This window comes from Glycine max, chromosome 13, assembly GCF_000004515.6.
Source record: "Glycine max cultivar Williams 82 chromosome 13, Glycine_max_v4.0, whole genome shotgun sequence".
NCBI lineage: Eukaryota > Viridiplantae > Streptophyta > Magnoliopsida > Fabales > Fabaceae > Glycine > Glycine max.
This window is the reverse complement of record NC_038249.2, coordinates 7,471,574-7,478,723: the sequence shown is the minus strand read 5'-3', so window position 1 is coordinate 7,478,723 and position 7,150 is coordinate 7,471,574. Positions and strand designations below refer to the sequence as shown.

Here is a 7,150-nt window from a genome sequence, read left to right as displayed (position 1 = left end):
TCACTGTTGCAGGCACTAAAGCTGACAAAGCAATCCCTCCTGCACTGCAGTCAATATATATAAGAAAATAACTTTCAAAAATTATATAGAGAGAAGATAATGTTGTAGACTTGGGTCAGAGTGCCTGATATATATATGACCCTGTAACAATAAGGAAAAGAAGTAAAACCTATAATCAGCCATATAAGTTTGAAATAGTTACCTAATGTGCTCAGCCCTTTCCCAAAGAGCCTGATTGGAAGTCATTTCAAGTTTGGCACCATAAGTGAGATAGAAACTTTAGTAGAATAATATATTTTGGCAGATTTTAGCTCAACACATTCAAAAACTCAGCATAATAGTTTTTATACTTTAAAACTAAACTAGACAAATGTTGAAACAAACACAGCTCAAATAAATCACAACTCATCCATGATTCAGAATGAAAGGATGATAACTTGAGGGAATTAACAAAAACTGATAAAATAAATATGCAAACTACTAAGCATTGATTGGTATTATAATAAAATAACCTGCGATGAATGCAGCCAAGTGCCAAAGCAATTGATCCAGCATACACGTGCCCATAAACCAAACAGATCTAGGCACAAATGGGTGTAAAGGGTTCAAATTTTCAACCCCACGTGGTCCAGTCCTAATCTAATGGTTCTAAAACTTCAACATGTTCATAGCTCTTTTATTTATAGCTTGCAGATTGCAAACATGTAATACTCAGTTTGGTACAACAAACGAGAAATATGACAAATACTTAGAAGAGAGCATGTTACCTAAGTTTTAGATACATAGGACCAAATTTTTTTCCATGAGCTAATCAATGTTCTTGTATGAGCAGAAAAATGTCTTCCTTCAATGTTTCTTTCAGCTGTAGGTCCCACTTTGTGGCTGAATTTGATGGATTCCAAGAGTCGATTGAGAAGGTTCGTCAATGCAATTACCTTATTCCTTTGCAGCTGCAGCTGAAAGATCATCAAGTGCAACATATAGGGTGTTGCAAGTAATTTTTTTTATAGAAATTACAGTTAATTACTACAGTCATTTCTTATACTTTACTATGTAAGTATAATCATTAGATCATATTTAAATGGTCAAGTTTAAAAAAAAAACACAACTTTTTTTTAAGTGGTCATGTAACTACAAACTACCTTATAATCTTTGATCGTCCATGTCTAGTTGTATGATTTAATTTGTATTTAACAAGAAAATTTAACATTATATGATGCAGATACTAGCCATTATCTGCATGAAAGAACCATAATGTTTTCAAATGTAGGAGCAAAATACTTACTAGATTACAACTTAGGAAGATATACATGTTTTAGTTCAGGATTTAACATGGAAGAAGAATGTATTATTTAAAGATCACTGCAGAAGCAATCTGATTTATGGTACATGCATAAAGACAACAGTAAAGAGAGAAAGACACAAAAATCTCAAGCAAAATGTACTTACTGTATGACTCGAGTTTATTTTACCATCAATAGAGAAGAGAATCTTTAATGCAGTTCCAAGACCAAGAACCTAAAGCATACCCCATAATCGACATTTCTCACATCCTACACAATCCATCAATGCACTGCATTCCACAAAATAACATTCCATTGCCAATGAGATAAATCAAAAGAGTAAGTTGAATCAGTAGTAGAATACTAAATGGAGAACAAGTAAAAAGAGTGGTCATTTAGTTGTCTTATGTTCAGATTAGATAAGAAATCAAAGAGTCCAGATAAACCAAACCAATCTAGCATCCATCAGTATGTGGAAAACTCAAAATGAAAAGAAAAACCATACTACAGGACTAAAAATATCAATGATGGGATTTTAGATAAAATCCAACCTATATATGCTATGATTCCTTCCACAAAAATGGTTTTGTGAGCATTACTACGAATCATTGGTAATCAATTGTCATTTGTCGGCAGTATGATGCATGCTTACAAGAGACTAAGGCACAACAAAGCCCTACAAGTTATTAATGGATAATATTTAGCTAGACAGAGCGCAGTCCACTTCCACTAGTTTGAAGTAATACCTGATGTTTCTGAATTGTTGTTGAATTTTTTGTTTTAGCTCAAGTCCACTTCGGCCTTTCCACAAATTAGCTTCATCAAATGGAATTGGACATGCAGCTTGAAGCTTGAGGTTGTAAATTAGTTGTTTTATCAAGGATTGTGTTGTAAGGTTCTCATTGGGGTTACAAGTATCATACTCTGCCTGTTCCAGATAATTTGAAGCCTAAAGAGGAATGTGGATTGCATTAACTGACAAGTATTTCTAAAAAAAGAAAGAAAATAGCAAGATTGATCCATATATACATGCACAGTTTGTGAACTTAGACCATCACAATTTATACTCACTTTGGTTACTGCTCGTAGAACAAAGAGAAAAGTGAAATACAAATTTCTAACACGATCAGGGTATCTTAGGACTCGGTCATACATCAAAGTAACAAAGAAATGTTGCATAGTGAAATGAAATTGTGAGAGCAAATTGAGAAAGAAAAGAAAAAAAATTATTAACCACTGGGAGGGGGAATGCGTAGAAAATGGTGGTGGGATCCTCCTTTCAATTAATTAAAATAGTTGGGTCCATATTGGCTTTTAATAAATAATAATAATTGTAACCGAGAACAGATTCTTGACAAGATTTGATAGTATGGCATAAATTGTGTTGGTGAGTGTCTTCAATTCAATAATATCTAAATTGTAGTTGACCACAGATGGAGGGCAGATACTCAATAGATCATCTTGAATTCAACCAAATTATTTTTCTTTTTCCAATTTAGTCCCTTTCCATCTCTCTCTCTCTCTCCACCCAACTTGCCCCCAGAAAGAATGGTCAACACAGAATACTAACCTTAGGGGGACCCTTCTTCCCTTATCTAAAACCCTTGGCTTGCACTGTTGAAAGAAATTGAGTAAATGAATCTGGTAAATCAATTGGTCAACTGAAGTTGAGAAGTATGATCAATTTCAATGCAATTTCTTTCATACCCCCCGCACCCCAAAAAAAATTAAAAAAATAAAAGAGAAAGAAAGCAAAATTGCAATTTTCCAACTCCTAATATTTTACATGTTTGTCTTCAAACCTTATAACTAAAAATAAATGGACTTGACTATGGGAACTTGCGCTGAAACAGGCATCAAGAAAAGGGAAACCGAAAACAAATATTTCTAACAGTTAGTGACAGAAGCTGAGTGGCAGAGAGGGAGAATCATTCCAATCTCCGGAGGATATCTAAAGTTGGATATGCAAAGTTGAAAACTTCAACATTCAACCCCCCCCCCCCCAAATGAAAAAGATGAACTGATTAAAGTACAACCATACATTTTGATTTCTTAGCTGAAATAGATGTCTTTAATGCTTGGAGAGAGGCTTGGGTTCTGAAGATCAAACCCATGACAATGGTTTTTGTAACTGTACCAAAAGACTGGTCCAGTTGGAACCAAATTCATTCAACTCACTGTTGGTCACTGTTTCAAATCCAAAATGTACTTGACCCCTTCCCCTCTGGAAAGAATTTAAAAAAAAAGGATACCTCTGATCTGAAGTGCCTTTCCTATGCTTCCTCTCTCATCAGCACAAAAATAGAAACCATTAAATACAAAAGAGGGTCCAAATAAATATTTGCACTTTGATGTAGGAGTAGACAATGGGGTTCCCCTCCACCACCATCACCAGACACAGTTACACACCACATAGAAGAAAAGAGAAAAGAACTTTGTAACTTTCATAGCACTTCCGTGCCGAGTCCCAGGTGGGTAGAGTGTGAGAGCCACACACATGATTTGATTTTTTCCCCACTGGAATAATAAAAAGGGAAGAAAGAAATTAGATATTGAAATATATTTTTCTCATGTTCATAGTGAAATGTATTAGAGTAACATGGGTGTGCCAGTATGCCAGAAAAAATGCAGGTGGCTCAAAATGAGCTACATCCAAATTATTTTAGTAAATAGAAAGATCAATAACTTAATTTTACAAGGTCCATAATACTCTAAGAAAATAAAATTAATTAAAACTTTTAGGCTATAAAACAAAAATCAAACAGTTGTCTATCTACATGCTCAAATATGCAATAATTGCATTCATTCATCAAAAGCAATACAAATATTCCTTTCAAACAAAAAAAGGCTATTGCGGAAAAGAGGAATGAGAGATTTACCAAATTTGTAGCTTCATCAAGTAGATAATCAAAAGCTATATGAATTGATATGGAGGAGTGAAGACCAGATATCAATTTATACAAAATCTTTTCCTCTTGGCATAACTCGTGAGACAAATCTACAAAAGACAATTTTTTTTCTAATTAAAAAGTTTAAACATATCTTTCATTAAAAGAAACAGACGATAAGAACATGACCAATATCCAATTTATTAAAAACAAGAAACATTAGATGATTAAAAAAATAATGCATAGAGATAAAGATAGGGTAATCATTTGCATTCAAAGCTATTGGTCTGTCAAATATCAATCTTAGACAAAATGAAAGGTACCACCAAACTCCTCTGCTCAACTTCGAAACCAAGACATTTCTCTATGATTTCCTCCACCAATGCTTGAGTTAGGTCATCGCTATCCTCGATTTTCGTGTACCGCCTCAGATCCAGAGGATCCCTCACCATCTCCAACTATAATCATAATGAAATTCACATATAATCTACCAATAAAGATAAAAAAAAATCAAAAGTTAGAATTCCCTAAATTATTCCACAGAACAAAAGTCACTTTTTTTTTTACTTTTTTCTTAGACTTAAAAAAATAACAATAAAAAAATACAGTAGCACAACTAGACTTCTTAATGCAAGGGTTTTCCACAAGCTGGAAAAGAAATTCCATGGCAGAAGTGCTTAGCTTTAAGGCCCCATCTGAGTTTTGTAAGCTTCCTTACAAATCCTTGGTACTCGCTAGAATTTCCAAATCCAAACAAACAACACCCCCATCAGCAATTCTCGTCACAAGCAATTTCACAAACTTTCTAGATATTCCTATGCTATTTAGCACATCAGTAAGTCACACAAAAATAATTTCCCTCACCAAACCATCAATTGTGACACAAAGCCTACCCACAACAAAAATTGGATGGTGAACACATCGCATAATAAAAACTTAGTGAACAAGGCTAATAATAATAATATTCCACAAGGGGAAATAATATATAAAAATAAATAAAAGGTTATACCCTTTTTATGTTCTATTTTTCCACCAATTCCAAGGGTGGAATCAGCAGAAGCACGTTTCTCCTTCAAGAACTTGCTCAAGAGGCTGCAAGCCTGAGAAAAGGTGGCTCAAGAGGCCGCAATCTTCGCCGGGAGGGAGGCGAATGGTGTCGAGATCGAGAGTGGAGATTGACGCCGAGACGCAGCGCCGTGTCCTCGATCTCCTTTGTTACCATGACGTCCGCCATGATTGTAGCAAGCATAGTGTTATCGTTATGGAGGTAGATGGCAATGCGAGAAAGGGTTTGGTTTCTAGGGTTTTCTCCAGTTTCAAAATGCAAAAAAGATGTGCCACAGGGTGTAAGGATTGTGTTTTGTTCTTCCTTTGTAGGAGTATCTTTTTGTATATATTTTATGTGGGTGTCTGTTTTTATATATATTTTATGTAGTATAAGTTTAGTGAGTTTGCAGTAAAAAAGTATAGTGAATTTCATTTTTATTATTTTAAGAATTATCTTTCCAATGTATGATTTTTTTTATTATTTGTAAAAATTAAATTTATATTTTATTTAGGTGGTTGTAAAAATATATTTTAAGGAATTTTGTGATGTATGTTTTTGGAATAATAAAAAATATGACAGGTTAAATTTATTTTTTTCATTGAAATAAATTATTTTAATAAATAAAATATTATAACTAAGTTACAAATTTTATAATTTTCTATAAAATAAAAAATTTAATAAATAATCTTAATTTTTTAAAATCATAAATTATATATATTTAATCTACCGTTAATTATATCCATAAGTAAAAGTAGTCGTAGGTATAAGTTTGTAGAGATTTTAAAATATAATGATGATTTAATATTTACTTATTAAATGGTGACAAATATCTCGTAAAATATACTTTTTAAATATTTACTAGACATTTTGATAATAAATAATATATACATTGTCTATATAAATGTTTTTGCATGATAAATTTTTTTTATAATAATTAAATAAAATATATTAATAATAAATTTTAATTGTTTGATGATATAATTGTTTTTACCAGCATTCTATAAAAATTCTATCAAAGTTAAACTCTACTATTAAAAATAGTTTTTTTTTCAAATGAACTAATATGAAATAATTAATATAAATGTGTGTTATATTTAAATGATAATCATGAAATAATAAAATTAAAATTACAGAATTTATTCTAAAAATTTACTTTAATTTTTAAATGCTTACCTTTTCAATTTGTTATTATTTATTAATTATTATATTTTTTTAATTAAAATATAATTAATAACTCAATATATGATTTTTTTATGAATATATATATAATTAAAAAAAGAGTTTATATTAACATCGATTATTCTAAAATTGATGTTGTAAGTGCTTATACGACATCGGTTTTAAAATAACCGATGTTAAAATCACAGTAAATCGAGCTGTTAACATCGGTTATTTGAAAATTGATGTCGTCAAGTACTTATAACATCGATTTTAAAATAACCGATGTTGAAATCGCACTGAATGAAGTTGTTAACATCGGTTATTTAAAAAATTGATGTTGTAAGTGCTAGACGACATCGGTATCGGTTTTTCAAATAACCGATGTTAACAGGATGATGTTAAAACTTATTTTTTTAGTAGTTGTTGCAACCTACCCTTCGGCAGGAGGACGACGCGAGACTCACGGGATCGTCTTCCAAGAAAGGAATATGCACGGAGTTGCCACCAACGTTTATTTGAGGAAAACGTCAGAAAAACCGAAAAAGACGTGGTCTACGAACTTTAAGTGAAAGGTCTGGGAGTTGTATTTATGCATGAGGAAGGTATTAGCACCCCACGCGTCCATCACAAGGGACGACAGCCTTTAATCGAGTGTGCAAATATGACTTCAATTTGTTTTATTTTCCCTTTTACATTTTTTATGTCTTTTTATGCCTTTTGTATTTTTATCTTTTTGTGGTCGACAAGGGTGTTTCCCTTGCTCCTACATA

The 7,150-nt window shown here is 32.2% G+C and overlaps 1 pseudogene; it reads right to left on the bottom strand.

Moving 5' to 3' along the window:
- Positions 1-242: 242 nt before the first annotated feature.
- LOC100805256 (endoplasmic reticulum oxidoreductin-2-like) lies at positions 243-5,405 on the bottom strand (annotated as a pseudogene).
- Positions 5,406-7,150: the final 1,745 nt, after the last annotated feature.